Source organism: Nomascus leucogenys, chromosome 1a (assembly GCF_006542625.1).
Source record: "Nomascus leucogenys isolate Asia chromosome 1a, Asia_NLE_v1, whole genome shotgun sequence".
Taxonomy (NCBI): domain Eukaryota; kingdom Metazoa; phylum Chordata; class Mammalia; order Primates; family Hylobatidae; genus Nomascus; species Nomascus leucogenys.
Window position 1 is genome coordinate 24,319,875 of NC_044381.1, and position 18,164 is coordinate 24,338,038.

At 42.8% G+C, this 18,164-nt stretch overlaps 1 long non-coding RNA gene across 1 annotated transcript in view; it reads right to left on the reverse strand.

Moving 5' to 3' along the window:
* Nucleotides 1-18,164, reverse strand: part of LOC115837365 — a 55,742-nt gene that overhangs the window by 25,658 nt on the left and 11,920 nt on the right. The window contains exons 3-4 of the long non-coding RNA XR_004032438.1: nt 11,554-11,736; nt 10,926-11,056 (exon numbers count right to left, since the gene is read on the reverse strand). This is a non-coding gene — a long non-coding RNA (uncharacterized LOC115837365). The remainder of the gene's footprint in view (nt 1-10,925; nt 11,057-11,553; nt 11,737-18,164) is intronic.

An 18,164-nucleotide genomic window follows, 5' to 3' on the forward strand; every position in this document is an offset into this window, starting at 1 on the left:
CAGCCAAGGAAAGAAGATTTAAGCAATATACGGTACAGTATTTTTATAAAGCCACTGCTCCCCTGGGGCGATCCTTATTCCTTCTTAGTAAAGAAGGTGGGGCTTTTCTCCAGAAAATTCCATCAACCCTGGAAAGATCAGATGGCAATTTACCATGAGGTAAGAATGCAACGTCTGCCAGAATTCCTTAGCCCTTAACTTTTCAAGCTTTAGTCATCAGCAAGTCACCTTGATCATCATTTACTTCACCTATTCACTTTTTGTATATGAATAGATTTATTTTACAGTGAAACCTTTTATCACCACGCCTTAAAGAGAAAATGAGTGTTGCTCTTAGAAGTGGAAGAAAACTTCAAACATGAGTGCATTGACAACAAAATGACTTTTTTTTCAATTCTAACTTGATATGTGGCTTGTCAAAGACTCAAAACATGAGTGTTCATTCTCTCTCTTTTCTTCCCTCTCTTCTTCCCTGTCTCTTTCTTTCCCTCCCCGACCCCCTTCAGCAGGATGAGCAATTATCAGAGAGATGTTAAAGATACAACAGCACCAACTAAGACTTTCTTCTTGAGTAATCAGTCAGTATTGAAAGATGATTGATTTTTTTTTTTTTTTTTGAGATTGAGTCTCACTCTGTCACCCAGGCTGGAGTGTGGTGGCATGATCTCCGCTCACTGCAACCTCAGCCTCCCTGGCTCAAGCGATTCTCCTGCCTCTGCCTCTTGAGTAGCTGGGATTACAGGTATGCACCACCACACCCAGCTGATTTTTTGTATTTTTAGTAGAGACAGGTTCACCATGTTGGCCAGGGTGGTCTTGAACTCCTGACTTCAGGTGATCCTCCCGCCTCAGCCTCCCGAAGTGCTAGGATTACAGGCACAAACCACTGTGCCCGGCTTTTTTTTTTTTTTTTTTTTGAGACAGTCTTGCTCTGTCACCCAGGCTGGAGTGCGGTGGCATGATCTCAGCTCATTGAACTTTCTTCTGCCTCCAGGGTCCCAGCGATTCTAGTGCCTCAGCTACCCGTGTAGCTGGCATTACAGGCATGCACCACCAAGCCTGGACTTGGAAGAGAATGAAAAGGATTCAAGAGGGGTCTATAGGAGAACTCTCTTCACTTTCTCCTCAATTTTTCTGCAAACCTAAGACTTTTCTAAAAATTAAAGTCTTAATTTTTAAAAAGTGTACACATAGAAATAAAATTAAGACTTTTAAATTTTTTAAAATAAATTAATCTTCTCTCTGGGTAAGTCGAGGTTATTTAATTCTGCATTCCCCAGACTACCCTGGCAGGGAAAAGTGCTGCTTCCCTTCAGTAGCTACAGAGACAGGTACACACCCTTGACAGCAGCCATCTTTTTGTCAAGTGTGGTGGATTTTTATGACTGCCCGGAGTTGCCAGATAAAATACATGGTGCCTAGTTACATCTGAATTTCAGTTAAACAAGAGATAATTTTTTACTATGTCTCGTGTAATAATTACCTGAGTGTCCTGTATTTTTTTACTTGCTAAATCTGGCAATGCTATGCCTTTCTCCAGTGAGATTCAGCTTCCTAAAGACAAAGACTGTGGCGTTCCAGCTTTGTGTGTGCGGTACCTAGGACATTACCAGGGACTTAGTGAAGGTTTGGTTATGAATCATTGCATGAATGACTGCACCGAACTCACCTATGAGATAACATAGGATTTCAACTAAGATCATGAGTACAGTTCTATTTCTACCTAGAAATGCAGGTTTGGAAGGGGGAAAGATCATGTGTTCAAATATAATACATTCAAAATCTATAGACTGGTCCTGAAGGAAGGAGCAAAGGCGTCTGTATTATTCTCTATCTTGTCTTTAACATACAGAATAACAACTCACACACTGCATGGTTTCCCTATACTTTACGAGTCTACAATCTGCTCCCACACAGATTGCATTATGAAGGTGAGAACTTACACTCAGTCCAAAGCCAGGCAGAATAAATAGCAACAGCAGCCAGGAGCGAATGTACTCCATGTTGAGACTTGTTCTGTCTCTATTAATCAGGCTGATAATTAATCACTGTGCTTGGGTTTAAAGCTTTCCTGTGAGGGCAGAGTGCAGTAACGGAAGAGTCAATCACAGGCTCTGAAGTTGGACAGACCTAGGTTTGCAGTTATGACTCAGTTACTGCCAAGCTAAAGACCCCTCTGGGGCTCAGCTTTCTTACCTGTAAACCAGGTTATAATGGCTACCTCCAAGAGGTCACTTTGAGTATTCAGTGAGGTAAGGTACATGAAGTGTTTTGTATGGTCCCTGCCCATAGCAAGTGTTCAAGAGTGGTAATGATGATGGTGATGAGGATGATTGTATTTTCATTTCTACTTTTCCAGCTAGATTTACAATCTCCTTTAACATATTAACTGCTTTGTGTTTTACTTCCTTTTGTTTTTTGAGAAAGGATCTCCCTCTGTTTCCCAGGTTGGAGTGCCTCGGTGTGATCATAGCTCACTGCAGCCTCCACTTCCTGGGTTCAAACAATCCTCTCACCTCAGCCTCCTGAGTGGCTGGGACATGCCACCATGCCTGGCTAATTTTTTTATCTTTTCTAAAGATGGGGTCTGACCATGTTGACCAGGCTGGTCTTGAATTCCTGGGCCCAACTGCTCCTCCGCCTTGGCCTCCCAAAGTGCTGGGATTACAGGCATGAGCCACTGTGCCCAGCCCTTTACTTCTTTTATATTCCCCAGAAGCCTCTAGTGTAAAACGCAACAAAGAGTAGTTATCCTGCACACATCCCAAAAGACCAAAGTTTAGAAAATTCTCAGTGTTCCGCCTGCCTCAGCCTCCCAAAGTGCTGGGATTACAGGCATGAGCCACCAGATCACTTGAGGTCAGGAGTTCAAGATCAGCCTGACCAACATGGTGAAACCTTGTCTCTACTAACAATACAAAAATTAGCCAGGCATGGTGGCATGCACCTGTAATCACAGCTACTTGGAATGCTGAGGAAGGAGAATCGCTCAAACCCAGGAGGCAAAGGTTGCAATGAGCCGAGATGGTGCCACTGCACTCCAGCCTAGACAACAAAGCGAAACTCCGTCTCAAAAAAAAAAAAAATTATCAGTGTTTTAGTGCCTTTCATAAAACGGACAATATTTACCCACCGTAGAGTAAGGTATGAACAAAAATTAACCTTTGTAGGTGACGAGTGGACTGCAAATTGTCTTTCCTAAATCATTGATCGGCTGAGTTTGGGCAGATAAGAGACATGAAAGAAATAAAGAAGTAGGCACTTCTTAAAATAGAGAAGGACGATTTTGGCATAAAAACTCCTCTTCCCACATTTCCCACCAAGACATTCTATTGGATACATGCCCTAACCACAGACACCAACTATTGCGAACACATCTCAAAATAGATGGTGGTTGCCCAGCCATTCAAGAAAAGAGTTCAAAGTGATTGATAGTCTACTCTGGGCAAATGAACACTCACCATGGAGAAACTAGTCTCCAGTTTTAGTCCTTATTCGTTCCTAGCTTAATTTAACTGCAACTATCATTGTATTTGTTTTTCCATAATAAAATAACTTAACCCTAGCAAAGTCCTCATTGTCACCTGCCAATGTCACCCCTGCCTCAAAGCCTCTTCTTAGAACTCTGTGGCTTTGGACGGTTTACTTTGCCTGTAAGGTAAATTTTTAACTGAGCCAGCTTCTCCCCAGTGCTAAGTGTAAGTCTAAGAAAGACTACAGTGGTCTATTTTTTTCTAGCCATTTTAGCACCCGTTCAAGGTCAGCTTGTATGTGTAATCAAGCTGATGAAACTAAGAAGGATCCAAAGGTTGAGGTTTGGCTCTCATTAGCCAGAAAATCCACTGACATCTTCCTTTTTACAAGACTTGGAAACTGAAAGGAAATTGACTTTCATTCAGTAATTGTTGGTTGTGCCATTGCTGTTATACTGGTTATCACTGCCATGGGGAAAATGAATGTATCAGAATTATTCCATCCTTGTCTCTGTCTCTGATTAGGCCTAGAAATGCCATCTACCCTGCCACTCTCTCTACTTGGTGAAGAGAAAACTAAGACACAGGAAGGGAGAGGAAAAAGGATTAGCTAAGAGTAATGGCCTGGATTGTTCTATATGCAAAGTGAGAGTGCAGAATTAGAGCTCCCCAACTTTTCTCTGCTGTTTGCTTATTCGATCACCCTGTATATGTAGTTTGTATGAGGAGCTTAGTCATCTTACATAATTTAAAGGGGTCCAGATGCCTTAAATTATATGAATAGTTATTCATTTCCCTATGATAAACATTGTCGTTTCCCAGAGGTCTTTAAAATGCAAACATCCTATGTGTACCATAAATCTCTAATGCTTTTTTAAAGCTAGGTTCCTTTAGAAAAAAAGAAAGAAAGAAATATCTGGAAAACAATTTAAAGTTGGAGATCAAATGGAAGAAAGGTAGTAGTGAAGTGGGGACAGAAAAGGATGCTGAGAGGGTGGTGGTGAGGCAGGGACAGAGAAGATACCCTCCACTGACTTTATAGTTTCACCTCTGGACTGCCCCCTGGAAGTGAGGAGTCAGTGGATTCCATTGGGAGCCAAATCTGCCACATACAGATCAAAAAATCTCTGTACCTGTGGCAATTGTGGCTTCTCACAGCATCTGATTGCCCTGTTCTCAGGAGAACGGGAAGAAACAGCCCCGAGTCTACTCTAGGGATATTACTGAGAACACTGCAAATCACACCACAACGGAACAGATTTATCCTGGTTTCAGCAAGAGGAATTCTTCTTCTTCAGAGTAGCTCGTTTTTACTTCATGGACACTATGAACCATGAAGCTGAGCACGATTCTCACAGTGGATGCTGTAATGTTCCCTAAATCCCCAGTACCAAGCAGAAGGTCTCAACCACTGCTTACTGTGGCTATTGGCTGCTAATGGCTCTCAGCTGCCCCACTTCTCCCAAGAATGACCCTTGTCTGATGGGAGTGCTTTGTCTAAAAGGTTATGATGCTTCCAAAGGCATCCATAGTCAATGACTCATTTTGGGGTACAAAAGGCCCCCATTCCTTTCAGGATGGAGACTACAATCCTTAACATGGCTACAGGGCCATATGTGATCTCATCTCCATCTACTTCTCTACCTTCATCTCATAACCCTCTGACCCCCACCTACACACATGCACACACACACACACATGCACACACATGCACACACAGAGACATGCCACAATGGCTTCTTTCCAATATGGAAAGGTGGTAAGTTTGGTTGGGCATGGTGGCTCATGACCGTAATCCTAGCACTTTGGGAGGCAGAGGTGGAAGGATTGCTTGAGGCCAGGAATTCAAGACCAACCTGGCCAACATAGTGAGACCCTGTCTCTATTTTTTTTAAGTTGAATAAATAAAAGAAAGGCAATAAGTTATTTCCTACCACAGGGCCTTTTTTACATGCTGTTTCCTCCTTCTGCTATGCTTCTCCCTGTACCCTGTTTGCCTATTTACCTTTAGCCCAAAGGACTCTCCCTCCAGGAAGCCTTCCCTGATTCCTCAGGTTATAAAAGGGCCCCTTGCTTTTACATTTTAACGGCACGATGTGGCTCTCCTGCCGCTTACTGCACATTTGCAACTTGACATTTACTCCTGGGTTTTTTGTTTTGTTTTGTTTTTCTGAGACAGAGTCTCATTCTGTCACCCAGGCTTGAGTGCAGTGGTGTGATCTTGGCTCACTGCAACCTCCACCTCCTGGGTTCAAGCTATTCTCATGCCTCAGCCTCCCAAGTAGCTGGGATTACAGGCATGCCCCACCACGCCTGGCTAATTTTTTTGTATTTTAGTAGAGATGGGGTTTCACCATGTTGCCCAGGGTGGTCTAGAACGCCTGAGCTCAGGCAATCCGCCCACCTCAGCATTCCAAAGTGCTGGGATTACAGGTGTGAGTCACCGTGGCTGGCTCTCCTGTTGTTATTTGATTAAGACCTATTCCCTTTTATTAAGCTATGTACTCCACAAAGGCTTTAATTTCTTTCTCACCACCGTACATGTCCCCAAATATATGCCAAAATCGGGCACATGGTAGGCACGCAATGAATACTGATTCACTAAGTAAGTAAATCAGGCTGTGGTAACCTCCCTCAGCCAGCTGCATTTATACTGACAGGCAGCATAGTACAATAGTTAACTGAGTATGTGAACTCTGAAACCATGCAGTTCAGGATTAGGTCCTGGCTCTGCCATCTCAAGCTGTGAAGTTTGGGGCAAGTTAATTCACATTATTGTGGCTCAGCTTCCTCCTCTGTAAAATGAGGTAATAGTTCTGTATTTCATTGAATCTAGGATGTCTTTGATTACAATACACGCCATGTACTATAAAGAAAAACAATCCTGTTACATTAGAATCCAATGCTTACTCAGACTTTTTCCATACAAAACTACCATCTGTTCTAGCAATAGGACTGGTGAAGCTGCATTTCCTAGAGAAATGCTCCACTGTGCATGCCTCATCTAACTCTCAGCTCCATCTTGGAGACTTTCTTCCATGCCGTTGGCACCCATTCTGCAAGATGATCTGAACAGCAGGTGTCAACAGAAGGTTTCAGACAAGAACCAGGAACATATAAACAACAAGTAACCCAACACATGCTGTATCAGCAATGTTCATAATTCACCTGAACTGCTGAAAATATGAACAGCTCTGGCCAAGTGCAACACCCCCAGTATCTCCATTGGCACTTCCACTCTTCTGACAGTAATAATAAGAGACCATGGCTTGGAAGATGCATCTCAATTTCAGAAAAGTTAAGATATGAAAATCGTCAGTAAATGTATGAACTATGGTAGATCTTAGGTTGTTGTGAGAATTAAGTACATTAAAGTATATAAATTTTATATATTCAAAATTTGGGATCCATGGAGAGTTCCTTTGGGCACAATCTCTTCCTGTGAAATCTTAAACATACAATAACAAATCATCATTATCTCCAAGCAGATATTACTGCCTCTGCCAGGCAGTCTTCCACCAAGTGTCCTCTCTCGGCACCTCTAGAAGGACCAAGCCAACTGATGTCTCCCCCAAACACTCAGCACAGCTGTCAGAGGAATCTATTCTCTTTTTTTCTGTTTCTTTTTTTTTTTCTTTTTTTTTTTTTTTTTTTAGACCGTCTCTCTCTATCACCCAGGCTGGAGTGCAGTGGTGCCATCTCAACTCACTGCAACCTCTGCCTCCGGGGTTCAAGCAATTCTCCTGCCTCAGCCTCCCGAGTAGCTGGGACTACAGGTATGTGACACCGCAACCAGCTAATTCTTGTGTTTTTAGTGGAGAAGAGGTTTCACCATGTTGGCCAGGCTGGTCTCAAACTCCTGACCTCAGGTGATCCAGCCACCTCGGCCTCCCAAAGTGCTGAGATGACAAGCATGAGCCACCACCCCTGGCCAGATGAATCTGTTCTTTCATTCTGTATAGTAATGGAAACAATTTGGAGCCTGGAGACATTCAGGCTTGTTCAGTTGTGCAGTGGTGAGATTACAACTGCCCACTAGAATATTGGTGGCATCAAGGAAGGAATTTTAACCGGTTTATTCACTGCCATATCCTCAGTGCCCAGAAGTGTGGCTGGCACTTGGTACCAACTGCATAAAGTTGAATGAACGACGGAATAATTTCATAATATTTGGTAGAGTTAATAATGGTGGGCTGAGATAATTCACACTGTAGAGGATATGACTCACAGCTTAGTCAAATGTAAAAAAGGCTTTGATCTTTAGTCTCTCCTTTTCCATGGAAGCCTTTAAAATATCCCAGTTTTATGGGACGATCTTAGTGGAAATAAACTTGGTAAGTTGAAATTATATAATTAATTATATACCATGTCAATTATAATTATTTATTGATCCAAGGTTCATCATGGATCACCTGGCAACAGTGAAAGAAACAAAAAAAAGTAGCAGGTGTTTGGACTTAGTTCATGCTTGTTCATTCATTAGATGAGGATTCCCGCCCCCCTGGAAATCCTAAGCGGTTTTATTTGGCTCCGAAATTGAAAGCTGCAATCCAAGGGCTTCAGACACCTCTGTTTCTCTTTCTGGCTTCTGGCCCGGAAGATATTTTATTGTTAAGCTGCTTTTCCATATATCTAATCCTATTTATTAGAAGTTGATTTTATATTTTAAGTTTCAGTCTTCTAATGATGCAGTTTTACACAATGGATAAAAAACGCACAGACTGAAGTCAGGCTCTCACAGCTTGAATCGCAGCTCCATAATTTACTAGCTGTGTGACACTGAGCACATTACTTAACCTTTCTGTGCTTTAGTTTCAGAATCTGTAAAATAGGAATAAGTATAGTACTTACATTACTAGATTGTAATGAGAATTAAACAAATAAGCAATGCCTTCAACACACTAAGTGTCACATAACTGGTAAATAAATAAATAAACAAAATACACTTTGGCTCCCAAAAAGCTTTTGTTAACAATTGATTATATGACAGTTTAGGCACGTGATAGAAGTTACTATAAACAGGTTTATATCAGACTTGTATTTGCACGTCTAGTGAAAACATAAATGTAGCTCCTACATGAAGGCTTGATTTTTTTTCACAGATTGTTCTGGTGGAGTATGGGCTAAGGTCTTTGGTCACATACGACAGAAACTCACACTGGCTACCTTAAGCAAAGCCATTAGAGGGGCTGGCTAGAATCAAGCCACACAGAAAGAACAGGAATCAGGTATTTCCATTTCTGGGGATTTCAAGAACAGGGATCCATGGAGAGTTCCTTTGGGAATAATCCCAAGAAGATTTTCCCTCTTGCACCACTCCCCTGGAGATCTAAAATCTGTGACAAATCACGTGCCCACCTTCAGGGCTAATGGTTGAGAGCAGATGTGGGACCTGGGTGGCTGATCCCAACAGGATTGCAGGGCATGAAGGAGAGAGTTATACAAAGGAAAAGCAAAATGCTATTCTCAAAGAAGTGGGGCAAGTTGCTAGGCAGGCCAAAGTAGCAGCTGTCCACCATATGAAGAAAAACGGAGGGAGGGCAGTGTTCTCTAAAATCCTGTTTATGTTTGCACTGTAGGCCTTTCCAAAAATTTAAATATGTTTCACTCCTCAGAGGGTACTCCCTGAGAGGCTGTCTCATGCCCCTCATCCTCCAGGCATTCATGCAAAAAGAGCAAGAATCTGGCAATCATCATAAATTGCTTTCTCTGGCCTAATGAAGCAGATCTCCAGTTGTTTGAGTTGCATTAATTTAAATACTAATCTTTGAAATACAGTTTCATAATATCAATAATTTCTAGTTCAACCAAAACAACATTATGCTAAACTTTCAGAATTCAGCAAATGATAAGGTTACAAAAGCACTTCACATATTCATGAATCTTCTTTTTAGTTGGGTTGGTTTTGGCTGTAAGTACCAGAACACCCAACTTGAAGTTGCTTAAGCCAAATAAAAATGAATCTGTGCACATAACTGGATATCCAGATGGAGAACAGGCTTCAGGGAACTTAACCCAGTGGTCCCAGCTCCACACCTGAGCAACTACCAGGATGCTTTCTGCCTTTGTTTTCTCTCTGCGTTCTTCATCTCTGGCTGGAAGCAGGATGGCTACAAAATTTCTAGACCTCGCCACTACACACAACAATATCTGGAGGAAGATAAGATCATTTCTTTTCTTATTACTATTATAAATAGAAATGGGGGTCTCACCATGTTGCCCAGGCTGGTCTCTTAAGTCCTGGGCTCAAGCCATCTGCCCACCTCGGCTTCCCAAAGTTTTGAAGTTCCAGGTGTGAGCCACCACACCTGGTCAAGATCGTTTCTTTATTCAGGTATCGGGAATAAGGTAACTTTCCCTGAAATCCTCCAGCAAACCTTCCTCTCATCTCATTGGCCCAGACTGGGTCATGTGCTCAGTCTTTTTTTTTTTTTTTTTTTTTTTGAGACGGAGTCTCGCTCTGTCGCCCAGGCTGGAGTGCAGTGGCGCAATCTCGGCTCACTGCAAGCTCTGCCTCCCGGGTTCACGCCATTCTCCTGTCTCAGCTTCTCCGAGTAGCTGGGACTACAGGCGCCCACCACCACGCCCGGCTAATTTTTTGTATTTTTAGTAGAGACGGGGTTTCACCGTGGTTTCGATCTCCTGACCTCGTGATCCGCCCGCCTCGGCCTCCCAAAGTGCTGGGATTACAAGTGTGAGCCACCGCACCCGGCCGCTCAGTCTTAAAATAACCCAGTGGCCAAGGCAGTGCCATCTGCTAAGTGGCTTGATGAAATTTTATTTTTTATTTTCCTTTTCTTTTACTTTTGAGACAGAGTCTCGCTCTGTTGCCTAGGCTGGAGTGCAGTGGCACAATCCGGGCTCACTGCAACCTCTGCCTCCCAGGTTCAAGCGATTCTCCTGCCTCACCCTCCTGAGTAGTTGGGACTACAGGCGTCTATTACCACCACCACACCTGGCTAATTTTTGTATGTTTAGTAGAGATAGGGTTTCACCATGTTGCCTAGGCTTGTCTCGAACTCCTGATTTCAGGCAATCTGCCGATCTTGGCCTCCCAAAGTGCTGGGATTACAGGCATGAGCCACCGCTCCCAGCCTTGTTAACTGGCTTAGATGTGGGTTCTTGAACCAGTCACTGGCAAACACACACACACACACACACACATGCACACACACACGCACACACACTAATCATGCCTGGCCCCCACTCACAGGCCACTAGACAGTAAAAAAGAGGAGGGATATATGTTAAAGAGAAAATAGGATAGGCATTTGTCTTCCCCACCAGCACTCCAATATCTGGACCTCACTACTGCTCACCCCCCATGTTTGAGAAATTTAAGATTCAGTAGAAGACAGGGGCCACTTCCCACCAATGATGCTGAAGACACCATGAGCTTTCTGTTCCCTCGAATCAGGGGCTTGTAGCAGAGGCTACACCAATCACACATACCTGACTCAGGTTCTTTTCAGAACCCATGATGCAAAGAGCCAGGAACCACCTGGAAAATCCATTTGAGTGGCAGGTGGCGCCTAGTTTACAGGGACAGCCGTGGTAGTAACAATGGGACATCCAGTACAGGGCTGCCAGATTTAACACGAAAATACAAGAGGTCCAGTTAAATCTGAATTTCAGATAAACAACTTTTTCTTTTTTTTTTTTTGAGACGGAGTCTCGCTCTGTTGCCCAGGCTGGAGTGCAGTAGCACCATACCAGCTCACTGCAATCTCCACCTCCCAGGTTCAAGCGATTCTCCTGCCTCAGCCTCCCAAGTAGCTGAGATTATAGGGACCCACCACCATGCCCCGCTATAGAGACAGGGTTTCACCATGTTGGCCAGGCTGTTGTCAAACTCCCAAGCTCAAGCAATTCACCCACCTCGGCCTCCCAAAGTGCCAAGAAATCCACCCACCTAGGCCTCCCAAAGTGCTAGGATTACAGGCGTGAGCCACCATGTCCAGCCTAAGAACAAATATTTTTAGTATAATTTTTTTAGTATGAGTATGCCTGATATATTGCACGGAACATATTTATGTTCAAAAATACATCATTTATTTAAAATTCCAGTATAACTAGGTACCTTGTATTTTGTCTGACAACCCTTATCCAACGGCATCCAGTTTCTGGCGGCAGCAGAGTGTTGAGTGGTGAAGGCAGGAGAGCCCTCATCAGACTGGGTTTATCAGGCATCTTCCAGGCTGCTAAATACCTTCCTGTCTTCTGCTTGGTTTCTAAGCCTACTTCTGCATCATTACCAGAAATTCTGTGAGAATAAATCATACAATGTAAGCTTCAGTTGTCTGCAACTATAAACCCTGGTCATACAAACCCCAACATCCTCTACAAAAATGTGAACCTGTCTTCTAGCACTGAGATCTGTATAAAACACAAAGTAGGGGAAATTTTTGTTTTAAAGCATGAGTAGCATGGTGCAGCCTTCTAAAGTCTGGGCCTCAGGAGAACAGGGTTGTTTGCAAGTTTCTGCTTTGTCAGTGGTTAAAGGAAATTCATGCAATGTTTCCTGCTTCAACTAAGCTAAATGTAAAATGAAAACAATTCTGGAACACTAGATGACTTGAAAATCAAGGATTGTAAAATTCTGGAATAGATGAAACCTTTCCCTTACTAGGACTGTTCCTTTTCCTTTAGCTCTCTAAACTAATACAACTAAATTCTTCTAATAAATAATAATCTCATCATTATTAAGTTTAAGACTATGAATACATTGAAAACCTATAGTGTGAAAAGCATTGTTTATATTTTTGGCTCCTAAATCATATTGCCTTCCTATTAACTTGTCTTACTGCCCCAGAATAATGTTATCTTCCTGGTTTTTAATTCCCTTCGGATCGAGGGATGATGCTAATTTACCAGTTGTCATGGAATGGTGTGATTAAGCAATGTAATTAACGAATGGCTGGCAGACTGGAAATACCGTCCTTCTGTCTTCTCTAGATCATGAAGGAAGCATGTTCGTTCTTGATCATGAAATTAGTCACCTAGCACGCATGCCAGGGAGTGGTAGGTCTCTTGAGCTAGTGGTTTATTAAGTGAGATTAAAGGTTGTTTGCTGAGGTTGAGTGGTACTTCTAAGGTGGACACAGCCTCTCTAGACTCTTCCAGCTTCATCTCCTCACAGCTAGAGCTGCTGACATGGCTCTAGAAGCCAAATCTGAGGCAAAGATTCTCCCAATTGAGAACTTCAAATATGAACAGGCTGCTAAAGTATATACGGGTGGAGGGTTGTTTTTCCACCCAGCATCCATCCTTCTTTTCTCACACAGCTTGATTTTCTTACACAAAAGTATTGCTCCCAAACTATGGGAAAGTTTAAAGGAACAGTAAAACTAAAGCCTGCCTTTTCAGGATTCTCTGAAGCCTCTTTATGCAGGATGCTACAGAATCTTTGATTCTGCAGAATTGCCTCTTGCCTAGTCAAAGTGGAGGAGCAAGTGACCAAGGTCCGGTACAACATGTGGCCATAGTGACATATGTCACCAGTAACACAGTGACTGATCCACTCAATTAGAGTCCATGGGACACAAATAAAACTTGGGCTGGGACTTCTGGGAAAAAAACAAAAAAATTTTTTGCTCTTTTTTTCACTGGATTTGAAGTGATAGAAAGTTAGGTTTGGAACTACAGCAACCAAACTGCTACCACAATGAAGAAGCTTGGCTGAAAACAAGACACATCAGAGAATGTACAACAAAAAGACAAAAGAAAGACTAGGTCTTGGTAACACGACCTACTTCATCAAGCCATCACTGAAGCCAGACAGTAATCCCCTTTTTAAAATCCCCTTTTCTAGGTCAGTTTGGTTTCTGGTCTTGGAAAAGAGAGTTCTAACTGATACCACTGGCTTTCCCCCACATGTAAGGATGAGGCTGTCCAGAATGAATAGGCACAGCCAGGCTCAGGGCTAAGGCCTTAGACTTCTGGATGACGATGAGGCCGTCTTATTTAGGATCTCCTGCTAAGGTAGCATATAATTTCAGGCAATCACTTCACATGAGTGTCTCCGTCTCCTTCCCTGAGAAAGGAAGTACTCCTACTTGCCCTAGAGACTCGCATGGTCATAGTGGGGAGAGCAATGTGCACGGAGCAGGTAGGGAAAAGCACTCGGTACAACAGGATTCTGTTCTAAGGTAGTATTCTTGTATTTGCTTCCCAAGCAGCCTGGGAAGCTTTACCAAAAGGAGTAGCTTCATTGTTTTTGTTTTTCCTAAAGGGCATGATTTGTTCCAAAATCAGAGCATTTACAAGACCAATCACCTTTGAATTCATTGACCTTGAAGTTCATTTTTTGCTTCATATATTTTTGTGGTCAAATCATGTTTTCCACTAAGAGCTCATAGTTTGTTTTGAAGGAGGAATGGTTAAAAGCTAAATATAACTGTTTGAGTTCTATGAATAATTTAGATACTAATGTTCAACAAGTGTTATTTCACAAAACCACACCCTCAATTTAGGATTAAATTGACTTGCTGGTTTGTTTATTTTTCCTGGGAGGGAGGGGCAGTGCTAGATTATGTTTTGGTTAATCATGTTTCTCCAGAGAAGTTGACAATTTCAAAATGTGTTTCTTGAAAAAATGACTAAATGTGAATAACACTACTTTTGTAAATTACAAAAGTGATAAATATCCTATAATTTGCAAAGGTGATACTGAAGGAGAGAAAAATCTTGGTGTCTTCACAACTGTTTAAGAATTGTGTTAACAAGGCCAGGCGCAGTGGCTCATGCCTGTAATCCCAGCACTTTGAGAGGCTGAGGCAGGTGGATCACCTGAGGTCAGGAGTTCAAGACCAGCCTGGCCAACATGGCAAAACCCCATCTCTACCAAAAATATAAAAATTAGCCCAGCGTGGTGGTGCAGTGGTGCACGCCTGTAATCCCAGCTACTTGGGAGGCTGAGGTGGGAGAATCACTTGAACTTGGGAGGTGGAGGTTGCAGTGAGCTGTGATCACGCCACTGCACTCCAGCTTGGGTGACAGAGCGAGACTCTGTCTTAAAAAGAATAAAAAAAAAATTGTGTTAACAACATGCCTGGTACCATAAAACAACCCTTTTTATTATTACACAAAGTAGTAGTTTGTGAAATCAAAAAACAAAAAAACAGAAAAAGGCCTGAAGTAAATAGAGATGAAACTCTATTCCTCAGTCCTTGTATTTCTTTTTTTTTTTTTTTTTTTTTTTTTTTTGAGACGGGGTCTTGCTCTTTCTCCCAGGCCAGAGTACAGTGGCGCGATCTCCGCTCATTGCAGGCTCCGCCCCCTGGGGTTCACGCCATTCTCCTGCCTCAGCCTCCTGCGTAGCTGGGACTACAGGCACCCACCACCTCGCCTGGCTAATTTTTTTTGTACTTTTAGTAGAGACGGGGTTTCACCGTGATAGCCAGGATGGTCTCGATCTCCTGACCTCGTGATCCGCCAGCCTCGGCCTCCCAAAGTGCTGGGATTACAGGCGTGAGCCACCGCGCTCAGCCTAGTCCTTGTATTTCTACAAGAAAATGTTGGCTCCCAAGAAGGTCTGATTATAGCCGCACATGTAAACTTGTTCTCCAACCCAGTGATTTTAAGAATAAAGCTGATATTTTTATCTCTGTCAGTCTGACTCCTGTGTTTTCTTCCTAGTTGATTCCAAACTCATGAAACGAGACGGGTGTGATCACTTACCTCTCCTAAAGCCCCCAAGGGGGAAAGTGCTTAGAGAGATGACCTGAGGGAAGCCTGGTGTGCCTGGAGATAGAGTGAGTGCAGGTGGAAAGCAGAATGAGATGAGTTCATGGGATAGATGGAGACCAGATCATACATGGTCTTGTGGCCATGGTATTAGTTTTATTCAGAGCCAATGAAAAAAACATTGAAAGGTTTCAAGCAGAGGAGTGACATATGAAGATTTTTATAGAGTTGTGTAAAGAAAGGCTTATAGGGGATCAAACATAGTAGAAGGGAGATGAGTTACGAGAGTATGGCTGTGGTCCAGGTAAGAGATGAGGTAATCTTGTTAAAGCCCAATAGGTTCTTCTTGCCCACTGCATAGATAAAGCCAATACACTGAAATAGCAGAGAAAGAGTTTAATTATCGCAAGACAGCTGAGCAGGAGGACAGGAGAGGTTTACCCAAATCTGCCTCCCTGAGAGCTCAGAGGCTAGGGTTTTTAAGGCTAGATTGGTGGGTAGAGGGTTAGGAAATGAGAAATGCTGGTTGGCTGGGGCAGGAATGAAATCACAGGCACTGAGTTCATTCCTGGGTGAGGGTGACCAGACAGGTGGTATCATTTGTTCCATCAGAATGCAAAGTCTGAAAAATATCTCCAACACCAGTCTTGGGTTTTACAAGTGTGATGTTATCTCGAGGGGCAAGTAGGGAAGTTATAAATCTTTTGAACACCAGCTACATGACTCCTTTGCAGTAAGCACATTAGGAAACCATGCCTAGTTATCATTTAACTATGCATAGGTGTTACAGAATTCAGGCCCCTCCCCAAATTCTAATTTTGTGGACTCTATTAGTTTTACAAAGGTGGTTTTGGTCCCCAAACAAGGAGGGGAATAGTTTTGGGAAGCAGCTATTATCATCCTTGCTTGAAGGTTAAACTATAAACTAAATTCCTCCTGTAGTTATCTTGGCCTACACCCAAGAATGAGCAAGGGCAGTTATCTTGTGAGGTTAGAAGCAAGATAAAGTCAGTTATGTTAGATTTCTCTCACTGGCATAATTTTTGCAAAGGCATTTCCAGTCTAACTCATGGCAGTAGTAGTGGAACTTGAAATTAAGAAATGTGGATTAGGTGAAAATATTTTTTGGAGTTGAATTAGTACAATTATGTCTGGCAGATACTATTGGTTTTTGCCCCACCAAAATCCAGTCTTCTTTTTCTACAGTACACAGAACTCATGCTTTTTACCTGGGCACTTGGCTACCTAGAACAAAGATTATATTTCCCAGCCTCTTGTAGCTTGATGCGGCCATGTAATTAAGTGTTTGTTTGAGATGGAGTCTCACTCTGTCACCCAGGCTGGAGTGCAATGGCGTGGTCTCAGCTCACTGCAACCTCTGTCTCCTGGGTTCAAGCGACTCTTCGACCTCAGCCTCCCGAGTAGCTGGGACTACAGATGCATGCCACCACACCTGGGTAATTTTTGTATTTTTAGTAGAGATGGGGTTTCACTGTGTTGGCCAGGCTGGTCTCGAACTCCTGACCTCATGATCCACCTGCCTCGGCCTCCCAAAGTGTTGGGATTACAGGCGTGAGCCACTGTGCCTGGTCCTTAAGTTTTAATCAATGATAGGGATATAATACATTCAACTTCTGGGACATATCCCTAAAGAGAGAGGGAATGCCCTCCTTTTCTCTTCCCCCATCCTGATGCTTAGAACATGGGCTTTATGGCTAGAGCTGTCTCCTGAGCCATGAAAATAAGGACTAGATTGCTTACAAAGATGGTCCTAGTGATTCATCTAATATTTATAGGTATGCACCTTTGCGATATAACTGTGATACTTCTTGAATAAAGAGATGTAGTCTATTTCCCCATCCCTTGAAACTGGACAGGGCTTGTGACTTTTTTTGACCAGTAGGTACAGCAGAAGTAATACTGCAGGACTTACAAGCCTAGACCTCAAGAAAGCCTGTAGCTTCCATTCTCACCCTCTTCAAACACTACCCTGAAAAGAAGCTCAGTCTAACCTACTGGAGGATGAACGGCCATGTGGAGGAGACCCAAGTGCCCAGCCGTGAGCCACCAGGAGCTACTCCAAATACAAAATTAGATTCTTTAAAAATTTAATTTTCTGGTTTTATTTATTTATTTTTGAGAAGGAGTTTCATTCTTGTCGTCCAGGCTGGAGTGCAATGGCATGATCTCGACTCACTGCAATCTCCACCTCCCGGGTTCAAGCGATTCTCCTGTCTCAGCCCCCTGAGTGGCTGGGATTATAGGCACCCGCCAACACACCCGGCTAATTTTTGTATTTTTAGTAGAGACGGGGTTTCGCCATGTTGGCCAGGCTGGTCTCAAACTCCTGACCTCAGGCGATCCACCCACCTCGGCCTCCCAAAGTGCTGGGATTACAGGCGTGAGCCACCGTGCCCGGCCAATTTTCTGGTTTTATTATTTAAAAGTTACCAGCCTTGGAAGTTTACAATGAATCAATATAAAAGCTCTTCCATTTGAACTTTTTTTTTCCCAAAAATCAAAAGACGAGCAAACCAGAGCTAAATCAAGACTGAAAACTGCCAAAGTGATTTTTTCCCTTTCTTCTTACTTTATTTATTTATTTGTTTGTTAGTTTATACAGCATCTTGCTCTGTTGCCCAGGTTGGAGTGCAGTGGCCCAATTGCAGCTCACTGCAACCTCCCCTTCCCAGGTTCAAATGATCCTCCCACCTCAGCCTCCCAAAGTACTGGGATTACTTATAGATGTGAACCACTGAGCCGGGCCTCTCCTTACTTTAAATACTTTATCTTCAGGGCACTTATGCTTCTTATCTATTTGACTACAGTCAAGTTTGATCACTATAGAAGTTAAGCCATGATGTAGAACAAAATTGGTGGTTTAAACACAATTCAAATAATATCAGATTTCGTACAGTCATTTTAGCCAGAACGCTTTCAATCGATCAAAAGTTCTTCCTTTTTGCCATTAAAGCTTTATATTTCCTATTAAATATTTCCTAATTT